Source organism: Terrapene carolina, unplaced genomic scaffold (assembly GCF_002925995.2).
Source record: "Terrapene carolina triunguis isolate 2854851 unplaced genomic scaffold, T_m_triunguis-2.0 Scaffold62, whole genome shotgun sequence".
NCBI lineage: Eukaryota > Metazoa > Chordata > Testudines > Emydidae > Terrapene > Terrapene triunguis.
The window spans coordinates 20,277,746-20,296,350 of NW_020664413.1; the positions used below are offsets into that span (position 1 = coordinate 20,277,746).

Here is an 18,605-nt window from a genome sequence, read left to right on the forward strand (position 1 = left end):
CCGCACTTGAGGTCAAATTTTTTTAGGGGACACAAATGAAAAACAGGTTGAAAACCACTGCACTATACTATTTTTTCATGTAAAATATGAAGCTATTTGTGTCATGGGTTGTAAGCACTGCCAGTAACAAAACTTACTCAGAGTGTGAGCTGCGTTTCATCACATTTTGACAGCTGAATATGCAGAAAATAGTGGGGTAAATGTTCAAAGCAGCATGTTAAGATTTAGCCACATGACTCATGCTGATATTAATGGAAGCTGCGCAGCTAAATCACTGCAAACTGCTTTTGAAGTTTACCCCATGGAGACCACAGGAGGACAGAAAAAACTAATAGAACTGAGAAAGAAAACAACTACCGGTACTTAACATGACAGGTACAGTATGTAATTAATGCCCAGTTCTTAATAATGCAATCTTTTGTAAAGACCCTATTCACTGAAGTGCCCGCTGAAGTAAATGGATGTTCTTATTTGTACATTGAGGGACAAATCCTCCTTCTCCCCATTATTTCTGTGGAAGTACAGACGGTCTTGAATGCAGACAAAATGGTGCCATTCTGCTTTTACAGAGGGATGGAGGGGCACAATGAGGGGAACTGGTGAAGACGGACTGCAAATCTACCTCACCACAATCACAGTTCTGCAAGGGCTCTCTACAGCATTGCAAAGAGTGGGCTTTTCAGTTTAGGATTAGCTGTGCTAAATGCAAGGAAGATGATAGTGAACCTGCAACAATGGGTACACCATAAAAACTCCCTTCTAAGCTACAAAGACAGTGCAGCAAGTAGTGGCCACAGTAGTGACCACATTGGCTTTATTACAATTCTGGCTTGGGGCGAAAGAATTATTTTCTGTGGGTATCCTATGTAAGCTGTGCTCTTGCCCTGAGTTTAGGATATGGAACTTCCCTAAGAATCAAGCTTACAGATCATGTGCATTTGTGTTTGTTTCTTCCTAAAAAGTAATACAGCCTCAAAGCGAAATGAACATGGAATTGTTATGTCATGTTTTCTTCTGCATTGCTATTTTACAAAGTATTCTGAATTTATAAAAGCTCAGTAGTTTTAGTCCCACACTAGTACCATCCATGCATGACTATTCAGTAGCTAGTTGTCTATGTGCTGATAACTGAAATCTCCTCACAGGATACTAACTCTCAGGAGATATTTTCTTTTTGAAAGAGCCAACTAACTGAATCAGTGCAATTAATCAGTTATTGCAATACTAAAATTTTGTCACTAAAACAGTTCTGTGAGACACAGTTAGAAACTACATGCTTTTCAGAAACCTATTAATATCATATCACAGACAAAAAACATTAATCTACAAATGGTTTCAAAATGGGTAGGACTATAGTATTTGAACTAATGATTCATAAAATCATTTGCTGCTATTAGTCTATAAGGATAAGTGCTGTCAGTGGTTTTATTTCAGTTCTTGGTGTAGTACCATCAATTTAAAATCTATCTAGAACATTGTGATGGATTTAAATATATCATGGAATCTATAGAGATCCTGTCAGGATTTTAAAATTTAGATTGCTATATACAATTACAGGTGTCACAATATGAAATAACAATTGAAGACATTTAGAGAAAAACTCTTCTGCATACCAATGCTGAAAAGCAGTTGTTTAATATTCTTGTATCATATTGTGATTACTTCACTTGATAAAAGTGATATATTTTTACATAACTTGGTCTAAGGTACATCTCTCATGAAAGTAATATGCACTCTTGAAAACCTTGAGGACCCAGGAGAGATCTGAGAGAGATTTTTAATGGACAGATGTAATTCGTAGGAACATTTCACCAGCTGTCAATACAGAATCTTTCTGGCTGGACTCTGTCTCAAAACTTAGCTTTAAAAGACCTTAGCCTGCAGTTATTTTAGTTCTTAACCTTTTTTTTTTTTGACAAGCATAAAGGCAGAAATATGCAGTGTTAAGCATATCTACAAGTGTCCCTAGTACAAAGGTGAAAACCATCCTGGAGCCTGCTGAGTGAATTCCTTTGAGCAACATCAGGCTCTTGTAAAAGACAGACACTCCCTTTGTGAAAGACGCGTGGATTTTTCAGGATCCAGGACATGTTGGGTCAAATTCTGCTCTCACCATTGTAATCCAGAATGGCTGCATTGACAGTAATTCCTGATTTACATTGGTGTAGCTAGCTTTAAAAATATTTTACTAGTAAAATGGCTGAGGGGTTGGGGACTCAAAAGCTCAAGGGATTGGTAACAGGAGAAAGACTTTTTCCCCTCTAAGTCAGGAACTTAAATCCAGTCATGGAAGCAGTGATAAAGAAGTCATTACCATCTGAAGACTGTTCAGTAACTTGTGTGAGATGGATTGATGTTTAAAGTCTATTTCCTAAGGAACAGACATATAAAACACAAAATACACACCTCCACATTTGGCAGTGGCAACTTGCAGCAGAGAGGAACTGGATGGACATAGAGATTAAGTCAGTTTTTCACCCCTTTCAAATGTGATCCTTATCACTAAATGGGACCCGCCTACTTGAGGGATCACCTCTCTCCTTGGGCCATATTGCCACAGCTGCTGTCAGCAGGGGTGCTTGAGATGGATCTCCCTCATTATCAAAGACCAGGGACAGCGCTGTCTGTGAGGGCTCAGAGACTCTGGAACTCCCACCTCTTCTGAAATGACCTACATTTGGTGATTTTCCAGACACACTGCAAAAGACATGTTTGATAGTCTTTGGAAAAATGGGGTGAGGGTGTGCTTCCTAGATTATGAAGGCAATAGGCGACTGGCTGGCCAACTTCCTGTGGAACTGATTTAATGCTGCTGAGACTTAAATTAATTGTATTTACTTTATGTTAGGGCACCTCTGGCTTGGATAGGCATTTTATTATTTTAAATCTAAATAAAATAAAATAAATAGCTAGCCCTTGCCACCCACTGGACAAGTAGAAGGAAGCGTGCTGCACAACCTTTCACAAGCAGCAAATTCACTAAAAACCAAAACTTGTTAGAAGAAAGAAACTATGATATATATTATCCTAGACTAGGGAGTGACTTTTTACTCTAACTTATCCCTTTTCAGTGTGAGAGTTAAGCTAATTAAGCTATTCAGTGTTGCCCCAGGATGCCCTTACCATCACATGACTAAAAGCAGGGGAAAGAAAGCATCATTCCACCTAGGGTATGTCTACATTGCAATTAAAACCTATGGCTGGTCTGTGTTAGCTAACTCCGGCTCTTGGGCTAAGGGGCTATTTAATAGCAGTGTAGACTTACAGGCTTGGGCTGGAGCCTGAGCTTAGGGCCCCCAAGCCCAACCATCACTACAATTAAGCAGCCCTGTGTGCCCGAGCCCAGTGAGCTTGAGTTAGCTGACACAGGCCAGCCATAGGTGTTTCATTGCAGCGTTAACATACCCTTAGGTTATATTTTTTTCAATTTACAAATCCTTTTTGAAAGGGGAGGGTTTGAACTACTGCATTCCTATAAAAACACATGTGAAATGTCTGAGTTATTTGGAAGGGCACTCCTTTTGGAGGAGAATAAAGCTACATCTTGGCTAGTTGGTGGAATGCAGCGATAATCGGATGGTAAGTATGGCAGCATTGGCAGCCCCAGCAGGAGTGCACTGAGGTTAAGGATTATAAAGTGTTCTGGGGTTAGGATGGAAAGCATAATTTCACAGCATAGATGTATTTCCCCATTTGGAATGCGCCCCAAACAATGCATAATTCCCCATAATTTTACGTGAAAGGTTCAGTATTTACTTTATGGCACTTGGAAGATTCAGGGAGGTCTATCTGTTGAGTGGGAGATATGAATCATTATGATGCAGGTCAATATCAAGTATTAAATTACCAAGTGCTTACATAAGAATACAACCTGTTTAGACTTTTACAAGAGGAGCTGTCATGCTTATTCTTATGTTATAATTGTAGTGGTGTGGCTTGGTAATACTTTCCATACCATAATGTACATATCATACTTGTACTATTTCTAATAAATCTCTGATGTCTATACTGCAGATGGATACACTGTGTGACTGATTTTCAAAATGAAATAAAGTCTAGCTAAAATGAATTGTACAGACTACTCTATATGCCCACAAATACACACATATAATGCATTTTACTTACTGTACAATCATTTTAAAGCTATAAGAACATATATAAAACACACAGACCAAGACAAAATCTTCCATTTTTTTTATATTTATATATATAATTTTTAATTAGCTCTATGCTATTTGCTCACTTTTTTTTTTTTTTTTTTACTGTCTAAAACCATAATTGTTCTGATAAAAATGGAGAAGCAGCAATACAGAAAGTCTCAGACGGTAACTGGCTACTTTCAGACACAGAGACACTGTAATATAAAACACCTTCAAATGATCTGATAACTGATCTCAACAACAGGATTAGTCTAAAAAGTTAAGGTCTATAAATGTGTATTGTTTGGTTAAATACACTTGAACCTGGCAAGTGGTTTGATTCAGTGTTTGCGTTAAAAAAAAATCTGCAGAATTTTCTTACATCTAATGCACTTGATAGTTCCTTTGGGGCACAATATTGTTCCTCCTGCTACTAAGGACCATTGCCTTCAAATACTACAACATCTGTTTTACATTATCATCAATTTCTTGGGCCAAGTTCATCCTTGATGTAACTCCACCTGAAACTAACTGAACTACACCGGTAGGAGCGGAAAGTGACCCTTTGTATTTACTGAATATACGATATTCCACATTTGGTCTTAAAAGTTACAGCACAGGAGTACTCTGTCTGACTTTTCTTCTTAAATAAACAAACTAAGAAGGTCTAAGTAGTATATATTTAGGCTTCTCAACTTGCAATGAAAATCCATGTAGTCATGAATTTAATGGGTTTGGTTTTTTGACTGGGGAATGGACAATTTTCAGATTCCTGCATGGGAGCCGTCATTCATGAATTCCCTCACTTGCAGGCTCCAAGGCTGGAGAATCAAGAAGGTTACGGGCAATTGGAAACCGTTATTTCTTTAGCCCTCTGCTGGATAGTAGCACTTAATACTGGGAGTATATTTCCAAGAATTCCCTGTAGTACGGGAGTCACAATGAAGCAAAAGAGGTAGGGTGGGGAAGAAGAAAAGCTACATGGGACCCTGGGATCTATGCTTCTCTTCAATGATTTTCTCTAGAAAAGACCCTCATGTGCTGATCTCTTGCTCCTTCTTTCCCACCCCCCACCTCCAATCCAACAGCCAGTATTATAGGCAACATTCCTTTTTTAGGGGGCTAGCTGTTGTCACTGTTCTTTAGAGCAACAGTTGTCTCATCACCAGAAGCACTTTCCACAGCACTGACAATAGGGCAGAGAATGACAGATATTAGTTCTTTAGAGAGTGTTCCCACCAAGCAGAAGTGCAGATGCCCCACCATAATAGCGGCACAGTTAGACAGAAGGGACTGAGTGGAGAGCAGGCTAAGACAAAAACCAGGGTGATATGGGGATGCCTGTGAGAGAGATATACATAATTAAGGAAGAAATAGGTGGTGGCCAAGGGAGGCAAGAGAACTTATAGGAAGAGGTAAAGAAAGATGGATAGAATAAACAATCAGAGAGGCAATGGGAGAGATGGTAAAGCAGAACAAAAAGAAGAAAAAAAACAAACTGCCATAGTAGGAAGAGATTTACAAGAACAGAGAAAAAAAAGATAATTACTCAATATAAAAAACTTAATTGGCTAAGTATAGTTAATGACGTGACAAACCACATATCTTAGTGTCACAAGTTTAGTTATAAATCCTGTTCTGGGAAGTAGAGAGGCATGACTAGATGCCTTTAGAACATAGAGGACAACTGTAAAAACAAGCACATGCATCACACAATATGAAGTAAATATTAGATTTTCTATTCTAGAGTGCTTTAATTTATCATGTGAAAATCTAGACTTCTCCACATTTCAATATAGAAAAGTAGGGTCCAATCTTGTAATCCTTACACAAAGTTTTACCTGAGTAAAGACACCCAGAATTGCATCCTATTATGAACCAATTTGGAAAAGTAAACTGTAAAGTCGCTTTTATTATTTTTATACTTGCTATTATTTGTAATATGGCAATGAGCCACAGCAGAATTTGTGATACATTATGGGTATATAAGGGCTATTAGGCTAAATTTTAGATGTACATTAGGCGACTGGACTTCTGAGTAACTGGGTGGTTTTCCTTTGAAGTGGTGGCTGCAACAGTACTATATCTGTGCTTCAAAGGGAAACAGCCACTTCCACATGAAGTGCAGCCAAAGTACTCTACATCACAGCCCTTGTCGTTGCTCGTGCATTCTGCATTAGGAACTGTTCTTTCAGGGCTCTAAACAGAGTCTTTTATAGCAGTAAGAGTTTGAAGGTGGGCAAAATGGCAAGAGAGGGAGACATGGGTAAGAAGAGATAAAACACAGGAAAAGAAAGGAATTAAAGGATAAAATTTTCTCTCTCACATTTTAAAAATAGGTGAAATCCTGACCCGTTTGAAGTCAATAGCTAAATTCTCATGTAATGCAGAAGGGCTGGGATATCAACCAATGAGTCAAAATCATCCTTGTCGTTACTCAATGGAATGACAGCAGGGACTAATTTCATTTGAGGGGTGCATGGATTTTTGTTTTATGATTGCAATGTTGACCCTTTTACTCCAAGCTTTTGCGTGTTGGTGTTCAGCCATAAGACTATCAAGGAGACCCAGCTGTGTCCAAAAAATATCAAGAATACAGTTTGTTCACTTGTATATCCTCTTGACACCTTGAAAGCTGCCTCTATAGCAAAAATTTATCATGGAGATTTATATTAAGGGACATACTGGTCAGCTTTTCAGACATACAAAGCATCTGTACTCCCCCAACTTTCCCCCAACTTCAGTTGGAGCTTCCAGTGCTAAGCACCAAGAAAATTAAACCAATGCTAAGTAAGCATTGACCTGCATAGCTCATTCATAGCTTTGCCTCTTGTAACATAAACATTCCTATATGTATTTGAAAATATCATATCAGTATTAAATAGCACTGAGCATGAACATGGGTATGTTTGAGTAAATTATATCAATATTAAATTCCAGAAAATAATCCTCACCAGATTGCAATTTCTAGTAGGTACAACTTGTAGTTTCCAGGATACCTTTAAACCTCATGGGGCTTCTTCTGCTAATATGAGCTTTTAACTCCTATTAACATTACTGACAGCTACCCATGTGAACTGACAGAGTGCTAGATTCCTGTTGTTTCATAAGAAGTGCTCTTACTCTATATTATTTAATGCTGTCACATATACTTTCATAGAGGACAGACTAATTATTGCACTCATGTAATGATGAATAAAAGTGAGCTATGATTGCATATGAATTACAGAATTATTGATTAAATTAGGTTAGTGAAATGCCATGATTCATTCTTTTTTATACTTTGCAGGAAATAATTTACCAATGTCACAATTTTGTCATTTTAATATCTGAAGTGTAATTTGACTTCCATTGTTAGCAGGGTTTTTCAAGAGCAGTTTCCTTGACCAGCTGTATCTAAAAATGTTACTACTTAGCAATAAAAAAGGAAATTTCTTTGAGGTTTTCTACATATTTTTCTACCCAAAAACCAAAATGGATATTCATTGTATGAGCTGAATAATACAGAGCAGAATAGGTTAACTAAAGAGAGAACAAACTGAATGTTTCAATGCAAAGATCAGTGATTGTGGTGAATGGCAGAATTGAGTTTGTTAGAAAAATAGGGGGAGGTGGGAGGGAAATAGTTTTTTTATTTCTTCTTTTTCAGATACTTTCATTAACAACCAGGTAAAAAAGAATAGACACATTTAGGAAACAAAGGAAAAATGTCTTATTACTGAACATTCAAGTGTCTTCAGTACAAATTGAATAGCAATTACTTCTCTCTCTCTCTCTAATAGGTCACCTTTGTTTCTTGCAACATTATTATGAACCCAGCACACATGTTATTGTCAATATTCATTTTTCTAACTAAGTACAATGGTGGCAAATGAGGGTTAACAGAATCATTTTATAAAAACGTTATGCATCAGTTTAGCTTTAAAAATTTTTTGCAGCAAGCAGTTTGTCATACTTCTGGCAAGGTTATAAATGATTGGCTTTTTTGTATATTCAGCTGTTACAGAGGCTAATAGCATACTAAAAAAATCTTCTTTCATGTACAAATTAATTGTATCCTTATGCAATTCACATCAGTGTGCCTTACTTTGCAGTTTGAGGCTTTTAAAAGGTTTATATGGAACTGATGCATCTTCTCATTTATTGTGCACACCACTTCAATTATCCCCTTTCCACAAGTTGAAAGCATAAAGTCTGTCACTGTAGGCCACTATCAACATGCAGTAATTTGGCAGAAAAACTAAAAGTTCTCTTTGAAAACAAATTTTTTTTTTTAACTTTCAGAAAGCTTCGTGGAAGTGTTGGCAATTTTTTATATATATTCAACTACAAAAAAGGGTACTTTCTAAAGATTAACTACATGCAACTTCTTCTCATTTGCAAAGCTCCTGGTTTCATTCTAATTGCTGAGAAAAAGATATTACACAAACTCTTACTGACATTACCTGAAGAATGACAGAGTTCTCTATTGTGCACAATGCATTCATGAAAGACAAAAAGATTTTCTTGTAAATGGTAAAAAGCCTTGGTGTTATGTCAAGCAGGTGTCTTGTTTAACATAGGTAACTCGTGTTTGCTGAAGTGATTATGTTCTATTTGTGTATAATGGTAGCCTTACAACTTCTTAACAGCTACTGTATGGGGAATTGAATTTAAAGCACTAGTGGAAATTCTGAGATACAGTCAAAATACAATAGTTCTGTGTTTTAAAATGTTTGTTATGAATTGAAGCCCAGATCCTTAAAGGTTTTTTTAGACTCCTAACTTCCATTTATTTCAGACCTTTGAGGATCTGGGCCTCAAAGCTTTTGGAAAGGTGCAGGATTGAGAAAGATGGAGACAGAAGTCCTCCCTTCACTCTCAGGAATGGTGCAGAATGGGTTAGGATAAGGTAACTTGCATTGGCCCTAATTTGGTCAATGTGTCTGAACCTGCCCCAGCTGGGCCACCTACAGGAATCCAGTCATCGTGCCTATTCAAATATTTGGCTTTTCCGCTGTGACTGTCAACTAGAAGACCTCCAGTTGTGGTAGGGTAACCAGATGTCCCGATTTTATAGGGACAGTCCCAATTTTTGGGTCTTTTTCTTATATAGGCTCCTATTACCACCCACCCCCATCCCGATTTTTCACACTTGCTGACTGGTTGCCCTAAGTTGTGGTGATAAGGACTTGTATTTAAAAATATATTGTCTTCTGGGAACCAGACAGATCACCAACTTATTTCAAATTGGTCACCAAAAGATTGCATCTTTGTAAACATATCTAATTTAAAATCTGAAAAGCAAGCAGTGCTTGCAAGGAGTTCATTCTCCTTGTCTTTGAAACACACACAGTTGTCAGTATTATACTGATAGGAGGGAAAATATTTTTTCAGCATTCTTCTTTCCTCCTGGATAATTATTTTGAAGTCTTAAGGTTATTAATTTTTCATCATTCAGTCAAAACTTCAAAATATGTTTCACGCTAAAGGTAATTACTAGTTAAAATAGAAGTTGCATGGATGGAGAGGCTTTTACATATTAAATATTGGTATATTTATCAGTGGAAAATTCGGATAGCTGCATTCTGCTTATCCACTCTGATAATTACTTGCCAGAAGCTCTTGAGCACTGGAGTTGTAGTGTTATGGTCCTATTATATTATTTCACTTGACACAGGGTTGGCTCATTTTGTATTATCTGAAAAACATGCATGTAACCAAAATTCACGTGTGTTATTCCTGTATTTTACCCAAAAATAGTTTTAAATGTTTAAGGAAATGGGAGGGAATATAATATTTTCTGATTTTTCCCCCTTAACATCTCATGCTTTGTATCATTTGATAATATACATGACTAGCTTTAATACTCAATCATTTCCCAAATCCAATTTGACTGCCTAACGGGGTTTAATTTACATGAAGATACAATTTCTCACACCAGAAAGCATAGTAACCCTTCTTCTTCTGAGGTTAATGGTGATCTAGCTTAAAGCCTAAAAGATAATTACAAGGAATGTGCTTCAGGTGACAAAGTACTTTTGACAATCCCAGACTGTTGATAGCTTTTTAATTATACCTTTTTCCACCATAGGAAACAGTATGCTTTCTCCTAAACTGTTTGAAGGCATTTCAGTTTTATTTATTTAGTAAATTGCTGTGCACTGTAATCAATACTTTCAACTGTCTGATACCCCAGGCTCCGTGTTCTATCCCTATTTTACTTGGAGGAGAGATTAAACTTGGGACTAATCTTTCCCCCATATAAAATGAAATACAAAAGAGCATGAAGCAAGGAATACAAACATTTATTGACTTGCTTCTTGTCTTCTGTACTCACTTGATATTTTGTGACATTTAGAAATTGAAACTTTGCAGAGTTTTTAGGTGAGAGCTTTGGCAATAGAGAAGGTCAGGAACTAAAGAAACCAGGCAGGGTTACAGTTTAAAAATATTAAATATGACCAAAGGAAAAAATGGAAAATGACGTTGTGGCTTTCACATAATTACTCCCTGTTCTGAACAGTTCCCGGCCAAGTTCTGCACTGTTGACATATATGGCTGCTATGGTCAAGAGAAGGAAGTAGCTGTTCTAAAGTGAGTAATCATGTGTGCAGACATAATCTTTCCATTTACTTTATATGCAAGAGCCAATTGCCTTTTATACCATTGAAATTAGTTCCCAACTAGTATTTATGTGTCTTACAACAAATTGTTTGTCATTTTCTCTGATTAAGTGCACTCTTAATGGCACACGTTTAAAAGTCTCTTCAATTTGCAGCTAGAGTTTAATCATGTCTGCCTTTCCTAGAACCTTTTTTAGACCTGCGTGTGATAGGTCACATTGTAAGGAAAACTCTTAGAACAAGAGAGGGGGATTTTTCTGTGCTTTGGCTAAGAACATTCTTGGCACATTTAGGCATTAGAAATAATTATTATGGGAGATGAACTAAAAGAATACTACTTTGTTCTAATTTAGTGTTTTTAATTTGGGAATACCAAACAAGCCCCAGTGAAGATCAGGACCCCATTGTGCTAGGTGCTGTACAAACACATAGGAAAACAGAATTCCTCCCTGGAACAGTTTAGCATCTAAGGTCCCAACCCTGAAAACATTTAATTTGCACACGCGTAACTTTATATACATGAGTAATCTGAGTTGGGAAAGTCACTTACATCTGTATGTTTTTTGCAGGAAAAGGCCTGTATAGAGAACATATAGACAGTGAATGGGATGCAATACAAAGCAAATCTTTGAACTGTAAAGTTTATGACATCATGCTAATTAACAACAACAACGTCAAATAGTAGCAATAACCTCTGTGACTCCAATATTCTTGTGAGCAGCTGGGTAAGGTGGTTTGAGGTGTATGTGTGTGTCAGGATTTATAGAGAACTACCAGGAATGGATGAAGATCTCATGAATCACCCCTCCCTGACCTAGGCCAGGCCTACACTAGAAAGGTTTGCGGGTATAGCTACAAACTGGCAAACTCACCTAGTACAGATGTAGCTTATACTGGCAAAAAGGGCTCTTATTGCCATATCTTGTATTGGTTCAGTGAGCCAGTGGTTCTCAACCTTTCCAGACTACTGGAAATAAGCCAGTGGTTCTCAACCTTTCTAGACTACTGTTCAGGAGTCTGACTTGTCTTGCGTACCCCAGGTTTCACCTCACTTAAAAATTACTTGATTACAAAATCAGACATAAAAATACAAAAAGTGTCACAGCACACTATTACTGAAAAATTGCTTACTTTCTCATTTTGTCTGTATACATTTTTAGTTTGTACTGACTTTGCTAGTGCTTTTTATGTTGCATGTTGTAAAACTAGGCAAATATCTAGATGAGTTGATGTATCCTTGGGGATACACAGAGGTCTTCTAAGGGATACATGTACCCTGGTTGAGAACCAGGCTAAAACACTTATGCTGATATAACTGTGTGTACATTAGGGCTGTTGCTGCTATAAAAATGCTGCAAAAAAAAAATGACACTCCAATATTGGCAAAAAAATTTAGTGTAGACCTGCAACACTTATCTGTGGATTGAGAATGGATTACTTCCATTCTTCTTCTGGATCAGGACACCTAGACTCCAGTTTATGTGGTGACATGGAGCTAGAATATCTCTGAAGCCATGGTTAACAGCCAGGAAACAAGGAAGAAGACTAAGACATGGGTGTTTGGGAAGAAAAATGGTCGACTATAAAAAACACATAACACATTTACCTTTAACAAAGTTGGAATAATGCTCCCCTTACCCCTCCCCCTCAGAAACAAAACAACAAAATTTCAAGTCAATCTTTTGCTTCAGGATGTACTGTATATTTAAATTTTCTCCATCGGATGACCTTTTATTTCATTGCATGATATTTGTCCTTGTTAAGCTTAGTGACAAATGATTATTGTATTTTAAAACCTTTCATTTCAGCTAAAAATATTCAGCATTTCCACTTCATATAAATGTAAATTTGCATTAAATGATTTCCCCACAAACACATTGAACATGGAATTTCTTTCAGGGGCCTTATTGTTTAGGAATGTAATTACATAAATGTGTACTATTAATGGGATTTTTTTTTATCATGAAAATAATAAAATTCAGTGACAGTACTATGTTTTAGAATCATGGTCCTACTACTCCACTGTGAAACATTAGTATGTGCTTGGGTAGTGGAAATGAAAGGGGTCATATACTGCCTAATTTACAGAGAAAAGTACAGATTTACTCCCCCCTACCCAATAGGGTTGTACAGGATAACAGGAAGCACAGTTAGTTTGTAAGCACGTGGCCTAGGTTAACATATATGGGAATTACCACTGTATCCATTTCTTCAGAGCATCAACAAAAATGTTTGTTCAGATGACAACTATCATTAATGACTGTTTCCACTTAAATCAGTTAAGTTTAATTAGTGTAAAACTAATATAAATTAGATCAGAATTGGGCCTAGAATATAAGTAATCACTCATACACTCACTTCCCAGTCATCTCTTGGATCCATTGCTGACCTTTCTCCTGATTAAAAAATGGTTAAGAGAGTTAATGAATCACAAAACAGAGTAAATAAATGAGGTGAATTTAGTGAAGTTTGGTGGCAAATACCCGTTTTGTTAATCAGTCTGATTCTTACCAAGGACCTATGACTCAGAATTGTGATGAACAAGTCACAAACCTTTCCCCATCCATTCCCTTCATCCGTTCTATGGAAGTTGTCTCTTTCAGATCTTATATTGCTTCTGTCTTCCACTAGGTATGATTCCCTCCCATAATCATATCATGAGGCCCCCTTCCATATACATTTTCATGTGGCTCTCAAAATAGCCACGTTTAGTGTATCTCTTCCCCTCAACAATCCACCTTCCATCTGTATAGATAGTCTCAAAATGATCTTTTCAAAGTACTTGGTGACAATTCACTCAGCACACAATCTTGCCATCTTCGCTTCAAAAATTCATCCTGAAGCAGACTTGAAAACTATTGGATTTCACATAATTTTTTCCTAGTGATAGCCAGCTGTGCAACTTGCATTCTGGACAGAATATTTTCAGCTTCTCAAGGCAGCTGTGTGTATAGGAAGTTATTCTAATAAGCTAAGCAGTCATGTGAATATTCTGGGCCAAAGAGTGCTGGGAAGTAATTAACTGCAAGGATAAGATAAGTTTGTAACCGTAATAGTGTCTTTCACTGAAATGTATTTGTAGTAATGGCTCATATTATTTCCAGAAAGGAGCTTGAGTTATCTTAGTTGCATTTAGTGAAAGACACTTAAGATCCAGTCATTTATTATAGTGTCATCTGCAAGCTATACATTTAAATGCAATGCTGTTCACACAGATATGCAATACTGTTCCCCTTAGGACCAAAACCAGCTCACCTGACATACATTTTGGCATTTAGAGCATTCTGCAGGTTTAGATAGTGAGGCACTCTATACAAAAAGAGAAAAGCATTAAATGGAACTTGTTGCTTTACTTTTTAAAGTATTTGGTGCCTATGTCTAGTTATGGTATTTGTCAAAAAAAATGAGGACCTGGTTATTTCTTAAAAATAACTTTCCATTAAATGAAAAACACAGTGAGCATTGCTAGAAAATGGAAACATCATATCCTCCAGGCTGCAGGAAAACCACAGAAATATAATCCCTTCTTATATAACATGTACAGGCAGCTGTGCAAACTTTAATAAAAGCTGATTCATATTTTCATTCCCGTTTTAAACTTAAAGATCACATCTGTTGAGATATAAGCTTTACATCTGAACAAATCCATGCTTCATCAAATTGTACCATTTTTCTCTCTGCCATATGCATAATGATATCATGACAGCTGAGAAAAAGGACTCAGCTGACATGTTCATTGTTATGAAGGATGGGTTCTTGTTGTCACCTCTAACAAGACAGAACAGTCATACACTGGAATATTATAATGCTTGTGGAAAGATTTATTTTGTCCTTCTTTGGTTAAAATGTGTAGACTTGCTTAGCTTCCTTTTTTCTCTAATGCAACAAGGGATAAGAAGTGTTATTGAAGAGGTCAAAGTCATTAAGATATTTGGTACCTGGTTAATGTATAGTTAAAATATATATGTCTTCTAAGGTAATGCAAATTGATAAATACAAACTCAGGCTACAGATTAAAACATCAATATAAGCTATTGTGTTTTTAAGAAAGTTATACAAGGAGTTCGGTCAAGATGCAGTTTATATAATGAAACAGCCAGAAAAGATTAAGCAAAACATAGACAGCTCTACTATTTAATATAATGGCAAATGTAAACACTTATTTTTTTCCAAGAATATGGATTCTAGAGCTGTTAAAACTAGGAAAAGGTCATTTGTCAAGATATTTTCCAGTGGTACATCCTGTCCTTCTAACAAGAAGGATTGCTTTTCTCTCATGACAGCAAAAGAGAAACATGAGTACTGAGCCAAGATTTCTCAAGTTGACAGCAACTATGACTTTTATGGGGGCTACAAGAATATGATCTATACACTTGTAGCAGCTAGAAAAGATTTTGTAATTCATTCTGTACTGCAAAAGGTCACCCTTCTTCAGATGAAATAGATTATGTGAATTTGCATGTGCCTGTGTGTGCATTATTATTACAATATATGGTGTGTGTGTTTACTACATGTTATATACTCCCTATGTCTAGGCATTTGATATATTGGAGTCAGACATACATGCCCATGACGGAGGTCATAAGACAGAAAACTATTTTCTCAATTTGTGACAGCTGGGGTTGAAAGCACAATAGGGGCTAAAACCCTGTATTGCCTTACAAAGCTGATGACTGATTTTCTTCGCAAAGTTAGGAGGGTTATGAAACATTGGCTTAGATATATAGTTTAGATGTTACAATATAATGAATGCAAGTACAAGATATACACCACTACCAATGTTCTTTCCCCTCTGTGATCAGAAAGCTCTGGGTCTGTCTACATGGGTGGGAAAAGCCAGCACTAATACTTCACACTAACTCCCTGGGTGGACACTCTTACTGGACTATAAAGAGCCACATGGTGGCTAGTGCACTTTAAATTCACACTCTTGTTTACTGTGCACTAAATTCCCTGGTGTAGACATGGCCTTGAATCAGAGAAATGTATGGCCAGAAGGGATCTTGAGAGCTTATCTAGTCCAGTCCCCTGCATTGAGACAGGACAAAGTATACCTACAGCATCCCTGACTGATGTTTATTTAATCCATTCTTATAAAAGCTCCAATGATCGGGATTCCACAACCTCCCTTGGTAACCTATTTCAGTGCTTAAGTATCTTCATAGTCAGAAAGTTTTCCTAATATCTAACTAAATCTCACTGGTTGCAGATTAAGACAATTACTTCTTGCCCTACCCTGGGTGGACAATGAGAACAACTGATCACCATCTTTTTTATACAAAAAAATGTTTTACATATTTGAAGATTCTTATCAGGTCCTCTTCCCCTCAATTCTCAAAACTAAACACGCCCAACTTTTTTAACCATTCCTCACATGTCAGGTTTTCTAAACCTGACATTAATTTTGTTGCTCTCCTCTGGACTCTCCAATTTGCACACATCTTTCTTAAAGCATAGTGCCGATAGGGTGACCAGATGTCCTGATTTTATAGGGACAGTCCCGATTTTGGGGGCTTTTTCTTATATAGGTACCTATTACCCCCCACCTCCTGTCCCGATTTTTCATACTTGCTATCTGGTCATCCTAAGTGCCCAAAACTGGACACAATACTCCAGTTGATGCCTCACCAGTGCCAAATAGAGCAGAACAATTACCTTCCACATCTTACATACAACCCCCCTGTGAATATATCCCAGAATATTTGCATTCTTTGTAACTGCTTCACATTATTGACTCATATTCAATTTATGATACACTATAATCCTCAGATTCTTTTCAGTTAAGTACTACTGCCTAGCCAGTTATTCTTCATTTTGTGATGTGCATTTAACTTTTCCTTTCTGTCGTACTTTGCACTTGTCTTTATTGAATTTCATCTTATTGAATTCAGACCAAATTCTCTAATTTGTCAAGGTCATTTATGAATTCTAATTTGGGCCACCAAATGCATATGGTTGGTGTCCTCCACAAATTTTAAAAGTTTACTTATCAGAACATTTTATGTGTACTTTTAAATGTACCTACTTACTCATGTTTGCTAGGAAGACCAAACTACAGTGTTCCATGATTTTGCAAATCATCTTTGTGTAGGGGCCATGTTAATATTTTTTGTTTCTTTTCCATGTTAGCATATTCCAATTTCAATCAAAACAAGCATTCAATGCATAATTTGATAGTATCAAATAACTGATAAGTACAGCTGCGCAGAGGACAGAAATTTCATTTTGTGAAGGATTTTATGATTTAACAATTTTTTTTTCCAGGTTGGCAGGAAACCCCAAAATTTTGAAATTCTCTGCAAAAGAAAATTCTGAAGAAAAAAAATAATAATTTCAGATCCATCAAAATATTTTGTTTTTATTTCAACATTTTAATATTGTGTTTAATATTTACATTTTAGAATTTTATAATACATAATAAAATACAAAATTTAAAAAAATAGTGTTTTGTTTGAAAATTGTAGAAACAAGATTTTTTGACACTGTTGGAATCTTTTTCCACGTTTTTTCTCAGAAAGAAATTTTGGCAAAATAGACATGATTTTACAGAACATTTAGATTTAAACAGAACTGTATTTCCTAATGGAAGATGCTTCTATTGAAGTTCTTCTGCCCAGCTCTGCTGATAATGGTGGCTCATTGCCATCAGAATTAGAGCTGGGTGAATAACTTATTTTTCAGTTTGCTGGCAGTTAAAACTATCACTCATCCCATTTTCAGGTATCTGAGCACTTATTAGTGGTAGAGACAAATTAAAAGTAACAAACAGATGAAACCATTTTGTTCAACCTAAACTGAAATCTAAAATTTTGATGAATTGAAAAAATCCATTCCATTTGGGTCAAACGAAACATGTCATTCAACCTGAAATGTTTTGCTTCGGGCATTTTTGAATGATTTGAGTCACAAAATGGTCAGAAGAAGCAGTGCTGCCCTTCTTATACCTTTTAGCCCAGTGGTTAGGACACTCACCAAGGATGTGAGAGACCAAGGTTCAACTCCCTGATATGGAAAATGATTAGAACTTGGGTCTCCTATTTTACAGGACAGCAGCCTAACCACTGGGCTCTAGGTCTATTCTGGTGCAAGGGGGTCTCTCTCAAGCTCTCCTGTTGAAGCTGTTTGATTAAACAGTCATTGAAATGGGGACTCAAACTTGTACCTCCCACAGTATAGGTTAGTGCCCTAACCACTGGGTTATAGAGTCATTCTTACTCACATTCTCTCTCTGGCCCAGCTGATAATCATTGTCTTTATGCATGACAATGAATAGTCATTGGGCCAGGGAAAGAGAGGGTGAATAAACTATTCATCCAAAAATTTCACCCTGCTCTACTCAGAACCCTGAGATCTCTCTATTTCCTTGTTCAGAGTTTGATATAACATGTTTAGCTCTCCCTGACCTCTTTTCCTGGAGCTTTCATGACATAGTATCTTACAATTATTACTCTGTCCTCTGCCACCAGTTTCACCTCCAGTTCTCTGCCCATGCAAAACCATATAAAATGTTATTTGGATCACTTTTACCAGTGCACACTCAAACTGCTATAACTAGGGCTAGTCCTCAACCACATTTTTATGCAGGGGACTAGAACACTTCTTAGCTGCTGGAAGTGCCTTTTAGTTCTCTTACTGTAGTTGCTGGAATGTTCACTAATCTGTGGGCATCTTTTCTGAAGTCTTGCTGCTGTTAATCTTCAGCCCCACGCTGCAGTATGAACTGCATAGCATGTGGTTCTGTGAAGCTTCCTACTAAGAGTTCACACAGCATTCTGTGATCTTCCCTACCAATCTGGTTTTTACAGAAATAGCAAATTGTAAACTCACAAATAGCATATGTTACAAAGTCTCAAGTTCACAT

The 18,605-nt window shown here is 36.8% G+C and overlaps 1 protein-coding gene and 1 non-coding gene across 2 annotated transcripts in view; both read right to left on the bottom strand.

The window, feature by feature from the left end:
• The window catches only part of LRP1B (LDL receptor related protein 1B), a 1,279,381-nt gene that overhangs the window by 1,185,736 nt on the left and 75,040 nt on the right, over positions 1–18,605 (bottom strand). The gene's annotated exons all lie outside the window — the stretch shown is intronic.
• On the bottom strand, positions 16,791–16,894 carry LOC112105933. Its single transcript, XR_002908058.1, has one exon. It is a non-coding gene; the product is annotated as a U6 spliceosomal RNA (small nuclear RNA).